Source organism: Scyliorhinus torazame, chromosome 18 (genome assembly GCF_047496885.1).
Source record: "Scyliorhinus torazame isolate Kashiwa2021f chromosome 18, sScyTor2.1, whole genome shotgun sequence".
NCBI classification, from domain to species: Eukaryota; Metazoa; Chordata; class Chondrichthyes; order Carcharhiniformes; family Scyliorhinidae; genus Scyliorhinus; species Scyliorhinus torazame.
In genome coordinates, this window is record NC_092724.1 from 108,592,956 (window position 1) to 108,611,997 (window position 19,042).

A 19,042-nucleotide genomic window follows, 5' to 3' on the forward strand; every position below is an offset into this window, starting at 1 on the left:
TCTTTGATTCACACTATTGTATTTCTATGGTTGCTGAATATAAACTTACCAACCTCACACAAGACTGGTAAACTAAACATCAGTTCAGTTTATTTGAAGATGTGGTACAGGATTGCTCAGCAGACAGATTTACAAAAAGAATTCTACAGCGATTGGAAAGTATGATTACAATTCCTTCACACCCGTGCTGCTAGGTAAATTGAAAGCTCCTCTGAACAATGTCTGCTGCTTGCTTGGTTTAAATCCTGACTACTCACTCATGATCATGTTCTCTCTTAAAGCAATATCACAACACACACTTAAGGACATGTTCCTGGAGAAATAATATTTCTGTCAGAATAGGGTGGCATAGTGGCTCAGTGGTTCGCATACCATGATACAGTGGGAGGGGCAATGTGTTAGAGCTGTTTGAGAAAATCAGCAAATTCTGCTTGTTACCTTCATGCCTGAATCAAAATTACTTTGTGCCTCATTTAAATGTCACCAGTGAGCATCAGATACCGAGCGGGTGAATTAGTGCAGTTCAGTGATTGTAGATGAATCGTTGGAAAATCTGTCGACTTCCATGCTGGGCTGGTTAACTGACCAGATTAGCGGATGTAGGGAAGAATACTAGGGAGGGTCGCTCAAAGGGGCAAGCAACTAACATATACATCATAAAGTTTCCCACTCTTTAAAGGTTGTCCACACCTCATAAAGATGAACAGGGAATGTCTAACTATCCTCGCTCCCTCCTAAAATAGCACGTACAAAGTGTCAAAATAATTATAAGAAGAAGCTAATAAAATTATGCTTTTATCTTTCATTTTCTGGGCGCAGTCAGTGGCACCGTGGTTTGCAATGCTGCCTCACAGCGCCAGGGACATGGGTTAAATTCTAGCCTTGTGGAGTTTGTGTGGACTGTGTGGAGTTTGCACATTCTCCCCGTGTCTGCGTGAGTTTCCTCCGAGTGCTCCAGTTTTCTCCCACATTCCAAGGATGTGCAGGTTTGGTGGATTGGCCATGCTCAATTTAAAGATATACAGGTTAGGTGGGGTTACGGGGATAGGATGGGGGAGTGGGCCTCGTTAGGGTGTTTCTTCGGAAGGTCGGTACAGGCTCGATGGGCTAAATGGCCACCTTCCACACTGTAGAGATTCTATGGATCCTTTGACATCCCATCAACAGCACAGAAAAGCATAAGGTGTCAGACCTTCATTAGAAATTGAAATATGGACATTTAAAGTGGACAAATTACTGATTTTCTTTGCACTGTAATTACAGTATAAGTAGTAGTTATTGCTCCAAGATCCTGGATTCCCAGCAGAGCCGTAAGGGCATATAGCTCTCGTGGCTTGATTCTTTGACCAGCTTCTCTGTAGCTTCAGAATAGAAGAGGACTACAAAATCAAATGTAGTATATACAGATAACAAGGTTGCCATGCCTGTATAAAGGGGCACTCCATGATAGTCTCCAATCAGTTATTGTTTGAGCCTCTTTCCCTTTTTTCAGTGTCTTCCCCAATTGTCCTTGGGGTTTTGGCCAATGATAATCTATACCACATGGAGGTACTTTTTCTGGAATGACTCTGCCTCCATCTTTCTCGCCCCCCTCAGGTGAATGTGAAGACTAAAGTGCCTCTCTTATATTGGCCTAGATGAGATTAGGATCAACAATACCCCTTCCCTCTGTACAATGACGAGAACTCCAAGGAGCTGTATCACTGCATCATGGTTATCTTTGCATTCAGAGCAGATTAATTCCACAACAACATTTTCGCACTGCAATCTCAAACTTTTGTTATCTCATTACAAATCTATCTTGGTACTGAATCACCTATTAGTAATCAGCATTTCGATATAACAGCTTTACTCAAGAACTCAGTTGTCAGCCAATTGCAATCAAACAGAAGAGCAGGGTCGGATAATTATTCTGTGCAAGTCAGCACGTAACAGAAAGTCATTACTGATCACCGAACAGAAGGTAAGACTGACATCTGCACAATGAAATATCTTTGTTCAGATTGTACCTCGCTCTACTGAGACACTGATTCCAGAACTGTTTAGATGTATATTTGACTTTCATTTGTCCATTTTGAAATAACTTTACGGATTTCAGTTAAGCAAATTCATGACTTGAGTGGCTTTCAGTAAAAACTTTGGATTAGCATTATGTAAATCTGCCCTTTATATTGTCAACGCCAAATGCACAAAGATAAACATTGGTTTCTAAAATTCATGATTAGGCATGGTAACACTTCAGGAATAGACACTCAAATGCAATCAGATGGTTTGTAGGATGCATCAGACCATCTGGTAGTTCTCATGTAAAGCATTAACAGGTGCCCCTCTGGTTTTCTGCTCCTGTGCCCAGAGAGAAAGCAATGCCAGCGTGTGCCTGAATGTTTTTGAACAGCGCTTAACTTTGTATCTAAGATGTCACTGGTATTGTGGTACACCTTTAAGAGGTGTTGCTGTGTTGCTAATGTGGGAACGTGTAAGAGGTGTGCTGGAACACATCATGTGACTTCTCTATGTGTGGTAGGCTATATTAGGGGTATCGCGGTACCTAGGTGGGATGTACCTTATACTGTAGTATGAGTTGTAGAACCTACCTGCTGGTTCCGCCCAGCAGGCAGAGCATAAGAGTCTGTGTTTCACCCACAGCAGTCATTCTGTACCGGAGCTGCTGGGGTAACTACTTGTTCATTAAAGCCTTCAATTGGACTACAATCTTGCTTCAGTAGTGATTGATCGTGCATCACTATGTTAGCAGTCTGAAGAAGGCACCTTAACAAGTGAAAACTTGTGTGCGCATGCAGAACCATCCTGGAATGATAAAACTAAGTTAGCTGTATTACTGATCCTGTCTTGAGTGGTCAGTGTCTTGTAGCTATCACAGAGTTCAGAAAACACGGCAACAGGACATACTTCTTGTAGAGTAAAGGGTTAATGTTAAATAAGTAAATAGACACTCTACATCATCAGCGATGTTAAGTCACATGACAACAGATCCTGCTGAATGATAGTTCAATGTGATGCCTCGCGTTCAGCCTCATCAGGTATATAGTTGGGAGAAGGTTTAATGAATGGCACGGTAGCACAGTGGTTAGTGCTGTTGCTTCACAGTGCCAGGGTCCCAGGTTCGATTCCTGCTTGGGTCACTGTCTGTGTGGAGTCTGCACTTTCTCCCCCTGTCTATGTGGGTTTCCTCCGGGTACTCTGGTTTCCTCCCATAAGTTAGGTGAATTGGACATTCTGAATTCTCCCTCAGTGTACATGAACAGGCGCCATAGTGTGGCGAATAGGGGATTTTCACAGTAATGTCATTGAGTGTTAATGTAAGCCTACTTGTGACAATAATAAAGATTATTATTATAAACGTTAAAGTTTATCAACAGCCTTGCCTCCAGTAGTCTCTATTGATTCTAACCAAGGACAACCCGAGCAGAAATCCACAATGATGTTAACTCTTTCTGCAGGTTTAATCGCTGAACTGAGGCAGCCAACTCTGTAGGGAATGACTCCACCAGGTTCTTCGGTGAATGGAAATCAGAGGAGATCTCACCATTAGTTGGTGGGAGTCATACACAGCAGAAAGGAAAATGTGTGGTTGTGGTTGTTAGATTTTGCCACATGATAGTACTATCTCAATCGCCTTCATCCACTTCATCAGCGACCTTCCCTTCATCAAGTTCAGAAGTGGGGATGTTCATTGATGACTGCAACAATATTCTGTCCCATTTGTGACTCCTCTCCAACAATAGAGAGCGGAATTATCCCCCCCCCCCACGACGGGTGGGAGAATCACCGGGGCGCCGTGCGAGTCCCGCCACGCCGCCCCGGCACCCGCACGCGATTCTCCCAACCCGCCCCCCCAATCGGCGCGGTGAGAATCACAGCTGGCCGCTGGGAGAATCGCTGCGCGCCGTTTGTAACGGGCGAGCGGCGATTCTCCGGCCCGGATGGACCGAGCGGCCTGCCCAACACTAAGGGTTCCTGCCGGCGCCGTCCACACCTGGTCGCTGCCGGCGGGAACAGCGTGGGAACGCTGGGGGGGAGCGGCCTGTGGGGGGGTTCCTGCCCCGGGGGGGCCTCAAAAGGGCTCTGGCCCGCGATCGGTGCCCACCGATTGGCGGACCAGCCTCTCTGAAGGAGGACCTCCTTTCCTCCGCTGCCCCGCAAAATCCATCCAACATCTTCTTGCGGGGCGGCCTCGGGGAGGACGGCAACCGTGCATGCGCGGGTGACGTTATTTACGCGGTGCCGGCCGCATAATTTATGTGCCGCCAAGACCCATCGCGCGTAAATGATGCGACGCCGCTCCTAGCCCCCTGGGGGTAGGGGAATAGGGGGCTGGGAGCGGCCTCCGACGCCGGTTTTCACTCCAGCGTCGGGACTTAGTCTCCCGATGGGGGAATTGCGCCCAGAGTCTTAACCATCTAACTGTTTAACAGTCAATGACATCACCATCACCTATTAACACCTTGCAATGGTGGGGGGATCATCATTAACTGGACTAACTACACTAATATTGTGGCCACAAGAGAAGGTCAGAGGCTGGGAACTCTGTAGCGAGTGACTCACCTCCTGCCTTTCCAGTGCCTGTCCATCATTTGCAAGGCACGGATTAAGAGTGTGATAGACTACTGTGCACTTAATTCAATGAGGGCAGCTCCAATAATATTCAAGAAGCTCTACAACATCCAAGACACAACGGCCCATTTGATCAGAACCCCATCTCCCACCTTAAACATCCATTCCCTCCACCACCAACGTAAGGTAGCTGCAGCGGGTACGATCTAAAAGATGCATAGATCATAGAATTTACAGTGCAGAATGTGCACGGGAGCACATTCCAAATCCAACACTGCTACCACCGAGAAGGACAGGAGCAGCAGGTGCTTGAGAAAACCATCACCTGCAAGTTTACCTTCAAGTCACCCACCTGACTTTGACTCATATCACTGTTCTTTGATCATTGTTGAGTTAAAATCCTGGAACTCCTTAACTCAAAGCACCAATACTCTCATCAGACAGACTGCAGTTGTTCAAGAAGGTGGCTTACCTTTTCAAAAGCTTTTTAGAAAGGACAATAAATGCGGGCCGCGGTGTGGTAAACCACTGTTACACCTGTATTAGGTGATGTAAGGTAGGACCTGTACTACAGGTTCGCCGGTAGCCCCTGCCTGATGGCTCCGCCCAGTAGGAGGAGAATAAATATGCATGTCCTCTATTCAGCAGCCATTTCGCCAGCTGCTGTGGGAGGCCACACATCTTACTGCAATAAAGCCACAGTTGTATCCAAACTGAGTCTTTGTACAATTGATCGTGCATCAATTTATTGCAGTACGATTTTCTATAAGATGGACCTTTGAATCAAACCAGATCGCCTGCAGCTGGATCCGCAATCGAGCAACGCCAGAAAGGACTTTAATCACCGGCTAGCTTGCTTCGAGGCCTATATCAACTCAGCGACCACCCCTCTGACGGAGGCTCAGAAGATACAGATCCTGTACTCAAGGTTGAGCTCCAGCGTGTTTCCGCTGATCCAGGAAGCCTCGAACTATGCAGACGCCATGGCGCGCCTCAAAGAAAACTACGCACAGAAAGCGAACACACTCTTCGCCAGCATGTACTCGCCACTCGCCCTCAACTCCCTGGTGAGTCCAGAGAAGACTTCTGGCGGGCCCTAATCCCACTCGTCCGGGACTGTGACTGTCAGGCCGTTACGGCCGCCGAACATTCTAACCTTCTTATGCGCGATGCTTTTGTAACGGGGATTGGGTCCGACCTCATTCACCAAAGGCTGCTTGAAGGGGCCACGCTTGACCTAGCGGGGACTAAGAAACTAGCACTCTCCGTGGCGGTCGCCTCACGTAATGGCCTACCCATCCGACCGCGCGGCCCCCTCCTATCCCTCGTGGACCCCACAAACTGCCGCCCCAGCCGGGTATTTACTCAGCCAATACGCCTGAGCCACACGCCAATCTGCGCACCCCGGGGGTCCCCAATGTTACTTCTGCGGCCAGCAGAAGCACCCTCACCAATGCTGCCCGGCCATGGCTGCCATTTGCAAGGCTTGCAGCAAAAAGAGCCACTTCGCTGCGGTGTGCCAGGCCCGCGCAGTCGCCGCTATCGCCCTTCCCCCCTGACCCACACACAATGGGTGCCGCCATCTTCGTCTCGGACCACGCGCGGTCAGTGGGCGCCGCCATCTTCACCTCCCCGGACCACACGCAGCCAGTGGGCGCTGCCATCTTCACCTCCCCGGACCACACGCGGCCAGTGGGCGCCGCCATCTTCCCCCCCGCAGTCCACGTGCGGCCCATGGGCACCGCCATCTTGTCCAGCCCCCACAAAGTGCGGCCCATGGGCACCGCCATCTTGTCCAGCCCCCGCAACGTACGGCCCATGGGTGCCGCCATTTTGTCCCCTGCAGGATCTTCAGGCGCCGCCATCTTGTCTTCCCCACGGGGCATGGACGTTGACAACATTCCACGACTTGGGCCCCCCATGCTCTCCACCTACGGACGCCAGCGACTACCAACTGCAGCTCGCCTCAATGACGCTCGATCAGTCTCGTTCACACAACCTGGCCACCGCCACGACTACGGTGAAAATCAATGGCCACGTGACCTCTTGCCTGCTGGACTCCGGGAGCACCGAAAGCTTCATCCACTCGGATACGGTAAGGCGCTGCTCCCTCGCGGTCCACCCCGCCAATCAAAGAATCTCCCTGGCCTCCGGATCCTATTCCGTCCCGATCCAGGGGTTCTGCACGGTCACTCTCACGGTCCAGGGCGTAGAATTCAGCAGCTTCCGCCTCTACGTCCTTCCTAATCTCTGCGCTGCACTACTACTAGGCCTGGACTTCCAGTGCAATCTCCGGAGCCTCACCCTCAAATTCGGCGGGCCCTTACAACCCCTCACTGTGTGCGGCCTCGCGACCCTAAAGGTCGCGCCCACCCTCCCTCTTTGCCAATCTAACTTCGGATTGCAAACCCATTGCCACCGGAGCAGATGGTACAGCACCCAGGGCAGGACCTTCATCAGGTCCAAGATCCAGCGGCTGCTTCGGGAGGGCATCATCGAGGCCAGCAACAGCCTCTGGAGAACTCAAGTGGTAGTCATTAAAACTGGGGAGAAGCACAGGATGGTCGTGGACTACAACCAGACCATCAATCGGTACATGCAGCTCGACGCGTACCCCCTCCCACGCATATCTGATATGGTCAATCAGATTGCGCAGTACCGGGTCTTCTCAACAATAGACCTAAAATCCGCCTACCACCAGCTCCCCATTCGTAAATCGGACAATCCATACACTGCTTTTGAAGCGGACGGTCGTCTCTATCACTTCCTCAGGGTTCCCTTCGGTGTCACTAACGGGCTCTCGGTCTTCCAAAGGGAGATGGACCGAATGGTCAACCGGTACGGTTTGCGGGCCACCTTTCCATACCTAGACAACGTCACCATCTGCGGCCATGATCAGCAGGACCACGATGCCAACCTTGCTAAATTCCTCCGCACCGCCACTCTCCTCAACCTCACCTACAATACGAAGTCTGACAACACCAGGTTAAAGTCCAACAGGTTTGTTTCGATGTCACTAGCTTTCGGAGCGCTGCTCCTTCCTCAGGTGAATGAAGAGGTATGTTCCAGAAACATATATATAGACAAATTCAAAGATGCCAAACAATGCTTGGAATGCGACCATTAGCAGGTGATTAAATCTTTACAGATCCAGAGATGGGGTAACCCCAGGTTAAAGAGGTGTGAATTGTATCAAGCCAGGACAGTTGGTAGGATTTCGCAGGCCAGATGGTGGGGGATGAATGTAATGCGACATGAATCCCAGATCCCGGTTGAGGCCGCACTCATGTGTGCGGAACTTGGCTATAAGTTTCTGCTCAGCGATTCTGCCTTGTCGCGCGTCCTGAAGGCCGCCTTGGAGAGCGCTTACCCGGAGATCAGAGGCTGAATGCCCTTGACTGCTGAAGTGTTCCCCGACTGGAAGGGAACATTCCTGCCTGGCGATTGTTGCGCGATGTCCGTTCATTCGTTGTCGCAGCGTCTGCATGGTCTCGCCAATGTACCACGCTTCGGGACATCCTTTCCTGCAGCGTATGAGGTAGACAACGTTGGCCGAGTCGCACGAGTATGTACCGCGTACCTGGTGGGTGGTGTTCTCCCGTGTAATAGTGGTATCCATGTCGATGATCTGGCACGTCTTGCAGAGATTGCCATGGCAGGGTTGTGTGGTGTCGTGGTCACTGTTCTGAAGACTGGGTAGTTTGCTGCAAACAATGGTTTGTTTGAGGTTGCGCGGTTGTTTGAAGGCAAGGAGAAGTGCGTGTTCAGCACAACCCGCCTAGCCATCCTCCGCTATGTGGTCCAGATCGGAGTTCTGGGGCTCCGATACTGACCGCATGCGCCCTCTCATGGAGCTTCTCCTCCCCCACTGCCCCAAGGCCCTCAAACGCTGCCTGGGGTTATTCTCCTACTATGCCCAGTGGGTCCCAAACTACGCGGACAAGGACCGCCCACTCATTCAGTCCACCCACTTTCCCCTTACGGCCGACGCACAACAGGCCTTCGCCCGCATCACAGCTGAAAGAGCCAAGGCCGGGATGCACGCAATAGACGAGACACTGCCCTTCCAAGTAGAAAGCGATGCATCAGACGTTGCACTTGCCGCCACTCTCAACCAGGCAGGCAGGCCCATGGCATTCTTTTCCCGCACCCTTCATGCCTCAGAAATTCGGCACTCATCCGTCGAAAAAGATGCCCAAGCTATCGTTGAAGCTGTGCGGCATTGGAGGCATTACCTGGCCGGCAGGAGATTCACTATCCTCACTGACCAACGGTCGGTAGCCTTCATGTTCAACAACACGCAGCGGGGCAAGATCAAAAATGATAAAATCTTGCGGTGGAGAATCAAACTCTCCACCTATAATTACGAGATTCTGTATCGCCCCGGCAAACTCAACGAGCCCCCAGACGCCCTATCCTGAGGTACATGTGCCAGCGCACAAGTAGACCGACTCCGGGCCCTACACGACAGCCTTTGTCACCCGGGGCTCACACGGTTGTACCATCTTATCAAGGCTCGCAATCTGCCCATCTCCGTCGAGGAAGAACAGACAGTCACCAGGGACTGCCAGTCTGTGCGGAGTGCAAGCCGCACTTCTACCTGCCGGACCGTGCATGCCTGGTGAAAGCCTCCCGCCCCTTTGAACGCCTCAGCGTGGATTCCAAAGGGCCCCTCCCCTCAACCGACCGTAACACGTATATCCTCAGTGTGGTCGATGAGTAATCCAGGTTCCCCTTCACCATCCCCTGCCCCGATATGACGTCTGCCTCAGGGACCTGGCACCAGCAGGTTCTACTCATACACACTTCCCAGGCCCGGCGCCACCTTCCCCTCCCCGGCGCTCCCAACAATAACCCCACCAGGACCATCGCTCCTTCCCCTGCCCACGCAAGAGGATGAAGAGGATTTCAGCACGCTCCCGGGATTACCCGACATCAGGCCAGCACTGACGTCGCCAGCATCAACATCGCCGCCACCGTTACGTTGCTCCCAGTGGAACGTCAAGGCACCAGACCGGTTGAATCTCTAACTGGCACCGGACTTTCAAAAGACATTTTTTTTCTCTCCTAATAAAACACTGTACATAAACTCACTACTGTATATAGTTCTCCACCACCCCTGCCGGACTCATTTTTAACAGGGGGTGAATGTTACACCTGTATTAGGTGATGTAAAGGTAGGACCTGTACTACAGGTTCGCCGGTAACCCCTGACTGCTGGCTCCACCCAGTAGGAGGAATATAAATATGCGTGTCCTCTGTTCAGCAGCCATTTCGCCAGCTGCTGTGGGAGGCCACACATCTTACTGCAATAAAGCCACAGTTGTATCCAACCTGATTCTTTGTACAATTTATCGTGCATCACGCGGTAACAATGTCCACATCCTGTGAGTGAATGAATGATAAAAATTACAAGATAGTGACAGGAAGATGCAGCAAGACGAACTCACTGAAGTTGAGTGAAGCAACGCCACAGTTTGAAGGAAAGGAGGGCCGGTGCCTGTGAAATGTTAGATAGAGAGTCGTGAACACAGCCCAGTCCATCACGTGGTACCACCTCCCATCCATTCACTCTATCTTGGTACATGTGACAATAAACATATCCAAATCCAAATCGACATAGGCTAACAACCTCAACTTGAAAACCCAAACAGTTTCAGATTTTGCCAGGCAGGGTCATTTCTGTTACACTCTGACCTATGGAAGAAGTTGGTGAATGGAAAAACATTCCCATAATGAATATATTGCTGCTGAGATGATGAATCAGTTGTGGAAGATAATTGTTCAGAGTTGAATATTGTTGGGCAGCACAATTGGGGAAGTGCCTTGCGTTTCTCTCTGATGATAGTCTTGAAATATTGAAGCAAGGTTTTGTAAAGTATCACTCTATTTGAGGTGTTTTCTATGATTGGTTGTCTCCTTCAACAACAGGCTTAAAGCCCCCGATTGAGAAAATTGCACAAGATCTGCAGAAAGAATAGATTTCAGGGCTCAGCCATTTGTTACTAACTTGGCAGTGATGGTGGTGTAGCATTAATGTTGCTAGATTAGCAGTCTTGCGGCCTAGGCCAATGACATGGGGACTTGGGTTCAAATCCTACTATGACAGCTGGTGGAATTTAAATTCAATTAACAAACCTAGTCATGAAACTATCCTCAATTGTAAAAGCCAATCTGGTTCACTAATGCCCTTCAAGGAAGGAAATCTGCCATCCTTACCTGGTCTGGCCTACATGTCACTCCAGATCCACAGCAATTAGAGTTGAGCAATTAGGGTTGGACAACAAATGCTGGCCTTGCCAGCAATGCCTGCATCCCGTGAAAGATTTTGTGAAAAAAATTATTAATGCCATATGCTCCCAGCATTTGTTACACAGATGAAAAGATATCAATATACTAATCTCTCCTACACCAGAAACGCAGGTGTCTGTTCCACTTAAAGTCAACAAAAAGACTGGTATAATTGGAACTGAAACTTTCACGCAATTCTAATCATGCACTAAATATAGAGCACAGGATTACGGATTGCCTTACAAAATAAGTAAGGAATTACTGTATCATTCTGCTTCTATGGAGATCTTATCTTATTTTGATATGGAACTTTAGTTACAGGAAGAAACTAGGATTCTTTCCCTTAGGGCAGAAAAGGTTAAGGGGAAATTTAATAGTGGAGTTCGAAATGATGATGGGTTTTGATAAAGTAAATTGGGAGAAACTGTTTCCACTGGCAGGAGGGTTGATGCCCCGAAGTCAGAGATTTGAGATAATGGATATTGAAAAAAAAGCTAAGGGGAGAGGAAGACGAGGAGATTTATTTTTTCTGCAGCAAATTGTCGTGATCAGGAACGTGCTCGGGTGGAAGCTGATTCAAAATAAATTTCAAAGGGGAATTGGGAAATAGCACTATGAGGAAAGAGCAGAGAATTGGAACTAATTGCATGGATCGCTGCACAATTGCATAGATATCGTCAACCCAGGTACTTCTGTCAAACCTCATTCTAAACATTAAAGGATGCCTTGCCACGATAGAGGTCACATTGCATTGCCAATTTGTTTTACTTTAAGAGTCACGCACTCCTTGAAGAAGACTGTAGGACCAAGGATAGTATTTGCATTAAAGGTTAAATTTCTCCTTTGTTGAAAAAATACGGCAGGGATTCTCCGTTGCAAATATGCCCCGCTACCGCTGCTAGTGAGGACAGAGAATTTGGAGCGCAACCAAATCTCTCATTCACTGCAGCAGGCCCTGAGAATAAGCTTGTTGCGCAGTGAAATGAGTTGGAGGGTTGGGTTTGCTGTCTGTGTTTGTCTGTACATGGATGTTTGTGTGCCCACACACCTGGAAGCTGATGTTAATAGTAATTTGAAATTTCAGTAGTTGCTTATTTTCCTTTGCAATGATGTGTGCTATATTTATTTTATATGTTCCAATAATTTAACTGTTACAATTCCCTGGATGAAGCAAGTGTAGAATAATACATTGGGCGGATTCTCCAGGCCCCCAGCCATGTGTTTCTCGGTGGTGCTCATTCGCTGTCCGGAGGAGTCTAGCCTCCCGGCACTTGTCAGTGGGATTTCCCATTGTAACAGCCCCACATTGCCAGGAGACCCACTGGCAGGGATGCATTGCGGCAAGAAAAGTGAATCCCGACGGCTGGAGAATTCCATATATTTTATTTGTGTAGCTGAATAAAGATGCTATTTGTCCAGTTTCTGAGTGACGTACGTCTAGTGAATTTGATGATGTAGCCCAGGATTGTAATTAACTGTTGCAGATCTGATAGGTGCGAGCTGAGCTGCAATCCGCAGTGCCCAGGTGTCCTGACCACCCTGTTCTCTCCTAATCATTCCTAATCTTTCCAAATCGTGTTTGACACTTAGCAGCCCAGTCGGAGGGAAATGTGTAGAAAGTGAAAAAGTCACAATATTGTCATAGGTCATAGAATTTACAGTGCAGAAGGAGGCCATTTGACCCATCGGGTCTGCACCGGCCCTTGGAAAGAGCACCCAACCTAAGCCCACACCTCCACCCCACCCCACGCCTCCACTCTATCCCCGTAACCCTACCTAACCTATTTTGGGTACTAAGGGCAATTTGGCATAGCCAATCCACCTAACCTGCACATCTTTGGACAGTGGGAGGAAACTGGAGCACCCGGAGGAAACCCACGCAGACACGGGGAGAAGGTGCAGACTCCTCACAGACAGTGACCCAAGTCGGGAATTGAATCTGGGACCCTGGAGCTGTGATGTAGCTGTGCTAACCACTGTGCTACAGTGCTGGCCAGTTGTGCAGACTGTTTATGTTCTGTGGGACCAAAGTGAAATTGGAATCTTTCTAAATACACTTCAATGGAAAAAATCGGCACAGTAGTTAGCATTGCTGCATCACAGCGCCAGGGACTCGGGTTCAATACAGGCCTTGGGTGACTGTCTGGGTGGAGTTTGTACTTTCTCCCCGTGTCTGCGTGGGTTTTACCCGGTGCTCCGGTTTCCTCCCACAATCCAAAGATGTGCAGGTTAAGTGGATTGGCCATGCTAAATTGCCCCTCACTGTCCTGGGATGTGCAGGTTAAGTGGGGTTACAGAGGTGGGGGGGGGGAATGGATCTAGGTGGGGTGCTCTCTCAGAGGGTTGGTGCAGACGTGATGGGCTAAATGACTCCTACTACACTGTAAAAGTTCCGGAATTATAAATGACATGGCGACAATTACTTTTGAAAGGTGTAAGTATTACAAAATAGACGTTATCAAATATGTAAACTTCAATTTTTTATGTTCAGAATGCATTCATATCAGTGAATTGCACTAGAAACTTGCTACTTGCCAAATGAATACATTTGCATTGTCATAGTAATCTTACAAGGACTTTAATTTGTACGTGTGCTTACAATGCTCAGTGTTCATCTTATAAAGAAGCATCAGTTTCCAATTTTTAAATTCAAGATGGCACTCCTTGTGAGACAGCCATTATTTAACGTAAGCCTCTGTTCCTCCACTTGTGCCAACCTAAGTGGCATGCCATCAATTGAGATTTGTTGTAATATTGATGTACATTTTTTCTTTAACATTGCAAGCTCTTTGTTAACTGGGCCAAAAAATTACAATTAGTGGCCTTTGCCCATTAGTTCCAATCAATTATTTTCCTTGCAATTAAGTAAATTGCCTTCAATGCATCCTTCATTGTCTGCTGGCTTTTCTGAATTCACTCGTTGCCTTAATTGGGAAGAATATGTTCGAGCTCCATTTATTTGAGAAAGTAATGCAGCAAATGTGAAGGCATGTAATTGATTTAACCCCTTAGAATTCCTGGCATTCTATAGCCATCGTTCTTGTTTAATACTTGGCGCTCAAACCACCGTGTGGCAGAGTTTGATGAACTAGGGAAAAGAGGATCACAGTTGCAGTATGGAACATCATTGGAAAATGCTCTCTATTTGTTGTGGTCTTGTCCTCAAATAAATAGTCACTTCCCATTCTGCAAGGCCAGGTGTGTTCCCTGGGATATTAAGATCCAAAGGTTGAGGATTTGGAAGAATCAGTTTGGTGCAGTGCAATGATATTTCATGGAGAATCATGGAGAGATGGTGGCATAATGGTAATAATAAGAATCTTTATTACTGTCACAAGTCCATCTCCCCTCCTGATCTTTTGGATCCTTCCTGCCTCCCAACCTTTTCCTACAAATCTCATAAAATCTAGCCTGATCTATCAGGCTCGTGACCTGAGTCATCATCATTTCAAAAAAAAAATTTAGAGTACCCAATTTTTTTTTTCCTATTAAGGGGCAATTTAGCGTGGCCAATCCACGTACCCTGCACATCTTTTGGGTTTTGGGGATGAGACCCACGCAAACACGGGGAGAACGTGCAAACTCCACACGGACAGTGACCCAGGCAGGGATCAAACCAGGGATCTTGGCGGCGTGAGGCAGCAGTGCTAATCACTGCGCCACCGTGCTGCCCCGTCATCACCATTTTGATGGAAGGTCATCAATCAGAAACATTTCTGTTTCTGCAACCATCTTAAACAACACACAATCTGAAACATAGGCAACACAGTGGCACAGTGGTTAGCACTGCTGCGTCACTGCGCCAGGGACCCAAATACAATTCCAGCCTTGGGTGACTGTCTGTGTGCAGTTTGTACTTTCTCCCCGTGTCTGTGTGAGTTTCCTCTGGGTGCTCCAGTTTCCTCCAAAGATATACAAGTTAGGTGGATGGACAATGCCAAATTGCAATTTAGTGTCCAAAAAGATTAGCGAGTTATGGGGATAGGATGGGGAGTGGGCCTAGATAGGGTGCTCTTTCTGATGGTCGGTGCACATCAGGTGGAGGAAGGAATATCCAAAGGCGTCAGCATCGGAGGTCAGCTGGATCCCAGGACTCTCCTGATGCCGAGCCTCTGGACAAGTTTATTGCAGAGCCGATGCAGATGTTAGGACATTCCAGAAGGTGCATAGCCAATTGGAGGAGTCCTAAAGCCGACGGGTGCATGAGATTATACTGACAATATGTGGCACCGAGGCCAACACTGCTAGGATGGCGACGGTAGTGGAAAGCCTGCAGCACAAGGTCAACGTCATGAATGGTGGTGTTCAAGGCATGGTTCAGTCTGTGACAACCATGGCTGAGGGCCTCAACATCATGTCCCAGTCACTGAGGGACATGTCCGACATGTCCCATATTCAGGTGGGCAATGCTGAGGCACTAAAGGGCACAGCCAAAACACTCCAGAGCATGGCCCAGTCACTAAGGTATACCCTCCACCAAGGGCATTAAAGAACAAAACACTGCAGGCTGCCTCCACCTCTGGTGTGTATCCTGGGAACACACCTAGTCACAGCCCTCGACCATATAAGATCAGAAAGATTGAGGAGTACTGAGTCGACATGGAGGGGAGGTGGTGCGGGCATCACTATCAGTAGCTACAGGAAATAGGAATGTCCAATGTTCGCTATTAAAACATGTGACACCTGATACAAGTGTGTCATGTTAATCTTCACAGCGGGGCTGCCTGCACCCCCACTCCATGTTGACCTCTGATGCCCCCGCCACTCAAGACGATGGTGAAAGATCAAACGCCCCGATCCAGACCCTGTTCAGAGGATGGGTGTGAGCACGCTGTCAGCAGGAAAACAGGAGTCAGACTTTGATATTATCTGAGCAGCACCAGATCTAACCTCACAGCAAGTTATCATCACTTTCCTGCATTGTATATTGACTCGCTGACAGTGTCATCACCCTGAAGTGGTGTGAAACAGAGTCTGGGAGGGTGGGACAGGGTAGTCAGGGATTGGGAGGGGGAGGGGAGGGGCATGGGGGAGAGGAAGGAGGGGAATGGGGGGAAGGAGGAGAAAGGGAAGGAGAGGATGTGGAAAGGATGTTTCCTCCTGTGGGAGAATCTGGAACTCGGGGTCACATATAAAAATAAGGGGCGAAATTCTCCGGAAACGGCGCAATGTCCGCCGACTGGCGCCCAAAACAGCGCAAATCAGACGGGCATCACGCCGCCCCAAAGGTGCGGCATCTTTGGGGGCCGAGCCCCAACCTTAAGGGGCTAGGTCGGCGCCGGACGAATTTCCGCACCGCCAGCTGGCGGAAAAGGCCTTTGGTGCCCCGCCAGCTGGTGCGGAAATGATATCTCCGGGCGGCGCATGAGCGGGAGCGTCAGCGGCTGCTGACGGCATTCCCGCGCATGCGCAGTGGAGGGAGACTCTTCTGCCTCCGCCATGGTGGAGACCGTGGCAGAGGCAGAAGGGAAAGAGTGCCCCCACGGCACAGGCCCGCCCGCAGATCGGTGGGCCCCGATCGCGGGCCAGGCCACCGTGGGGGCACCTTCCGGGGCCAGATCGCCCCGCACCCCCCCCAGGACCCCGGAGCCCGCCCGCGCCGCCTTGTCTCGCCGGTAAGGTAGGTGGTTTAATTTACGCCGGCGGGACAGGCATATTAGCGGCGGGACTTCGGCCCATTCGGGCCGGAGAATCGAGCAGGGGGGCCCGCCAACCGGCGCGGCGCGATTCCCGCCCCCGCCGAATATCCGGTGCCGGTGACTTCGGCAACCGGCAGGGGCGGGATTCACGCCAGCCCCCGGCGATTCTCCGACCCAGCGGGGGGGTCGGAGAATCTCGCCCAAGGGGTCACCTATTTAAAACAGTGATGAAGAGACATGTTTTCTTTCAGAGGGGAGTGAGCTGAGGGAACTTTTTGTCAAAAGGCGGTAGAAGTAGCGTTTTGAATATTTTTAAGGCTGGTGAAGATAGATTCTTGATAAGCAAGGAGGTGAAAGGCTATCAGGGTAAGTGGGAATGTGGGATTGAAATTACAATCAGATCAGCCATGATCTTATTAAATGGCGGAGCCAGGCTCGAGAAGCTGAGTGGCCTACTCCTACTTCTAATCTATGTATACATATGATTGGATGTAAAGTGAAAAGTGAAACTGCAAATGCAAAAATGGAAATCCCCAGAGATATCCTGTAGGTCAGTTGGCATCAATAGAAAACACATTAAAGATGAAGATTTTGGGCGTTTGTGGTGATTGTCCCTTTAAGGGCAACACAGCAGAGTAAGGGTCACCTGCCTTGGGTGACCAATCAGGACTCAAGAGAACGGAATTACCCCAGGAGGACGGGTTCCTTTAGGCAGAGGTATTCCAGAACTAGCAGAATCGTGCTGCTACTCTTGTAGATCCTTGCAAGTAAACCTTTTGTTGTTCATGAATGAAGTCTCTGAAAGTGCATTATTGCACTGCTGATGAGGATAAATGATCCTGACACTGCCTCTGACCTAGCACATGTGAGTGTCCTGTTTTAATCGAAGCCTGAGCAAAATAAAAAAATCTACTCACCAGAATGCCTCTATGGGTGAACAGACCCATTTGACCCACAGAGGACTGGACACAATACGTTGAGTGCCTTGGGTGTTACTTATAAGCAAACAAAATAGGTGGGGGGGGGGGGGGAAATGCAAAGCAATTCTCCCACGTATGTGTAGAACTCAGACCTATAACCTTATTCGCAGTCTTACAGCCCCAAGTGTGCCTGACTCCAAATCATTTTGTGAACTCATGGATTTAGTGAAGCCTCAATTGCAATCTCAACCACCAGTCATACTCCAGAAATTCAAATTTCATTCGCGGGTGAGAACGACTTACTTTGCTAAACTGAAGCAGTTATCAGAGTATTGTGATTTGGGAGACACCCTAAACAAGATGTTACAGGATAGGTTAGTCTGTGGCATGATCAACGGTGCCTCACAATGCAAATTGCTTACAAAGATCAACATAGCTTTTAAATGAACAATATCACTGATCATGGAAAACTCTGAAAGGGAACAATTGTTACAGTGACCTCGGCTGAGAGGAATGGAAATGGAGAATGTGGAAAACACTGCACATATCACAGACAGTTGTTATGTGTCAGGGTTTAGAGAATCTCAAAGTGTATCATGGAGTTCACCTGACCCACAACTTTTAATAGAATGTGGAATGGGGAGCACACGGCTCATTCTACAGGTATGGTACAGCAGAAAATGGACCAGTGGTTTTTAAAACAAAACAATGTTTATTCTATGAACTCAAGTTAATCTATTTAAAACAAACAGTGAATATCTTAGCAACCAGTAAATCAAATACACCCCCAAAGAATACAACACTAAGTAATCTGTATGCTGTCCTTTTAACATCCAAGAGGCTTAACAAACCTTCAAACAGGAGCACACCTGGGTTTACATTCAAGACTGAAAACATTTATAATTCTTCTGAATTCACCAAATGATCCATAGATAGTTTTTGGATGGCAGAGATCAAGAGCAGTGCAGCTTACAGACACACCCAAGCTTTCCCAAACTGAAACTAAAAAGAAGAAGTGGACCTCTGCTCCATCCACACTCTGGCATCACTCCAGTAACATGAGCAGCTCCATTTCTTAAAGGTACATTCTTAAACACCCATTTCTTAAAGGGTACTCTCACATGACACAGTATCTGTGACAAGATGAAGGCAAAAGACGTAAAGAGAGAAAATTCAAGCCAATATTATCGGTGCAGACCCAACCAATCAGTCCTGTGCTCCTTTGAAGGGAATACAGAACAAAGCACTTGCCATAATAAAAACAGAAATTGCTGGAAAAACTGAGCAGGTTTGGCAGTACAGTGGTGAGAGAAGCAGATTTAATATTTCAACTTCATACAACTCTTCTTCGGGCGGCATGGTACCACAATGGTTAGCACTGTTGCATCATAGCACCATGGACCTGGGTTCAATTCCGGCCTTGGATGACTACCTGTGTCTGTGTGGGTTTCCTCTGGGTGCCCAAGTTTTCTCGCACAGTCCAAAGATGTGCAGGTTAGGTGGATTGGCCATGCTAACATACCCTTTTAGTGTCCAAATTTGTGCAGGTTAAGGGAGGTGGTGGTGTATTGGTATTGTCATGAGGCTAGTAATCAAGAGACCCACAGTAATGCTCTG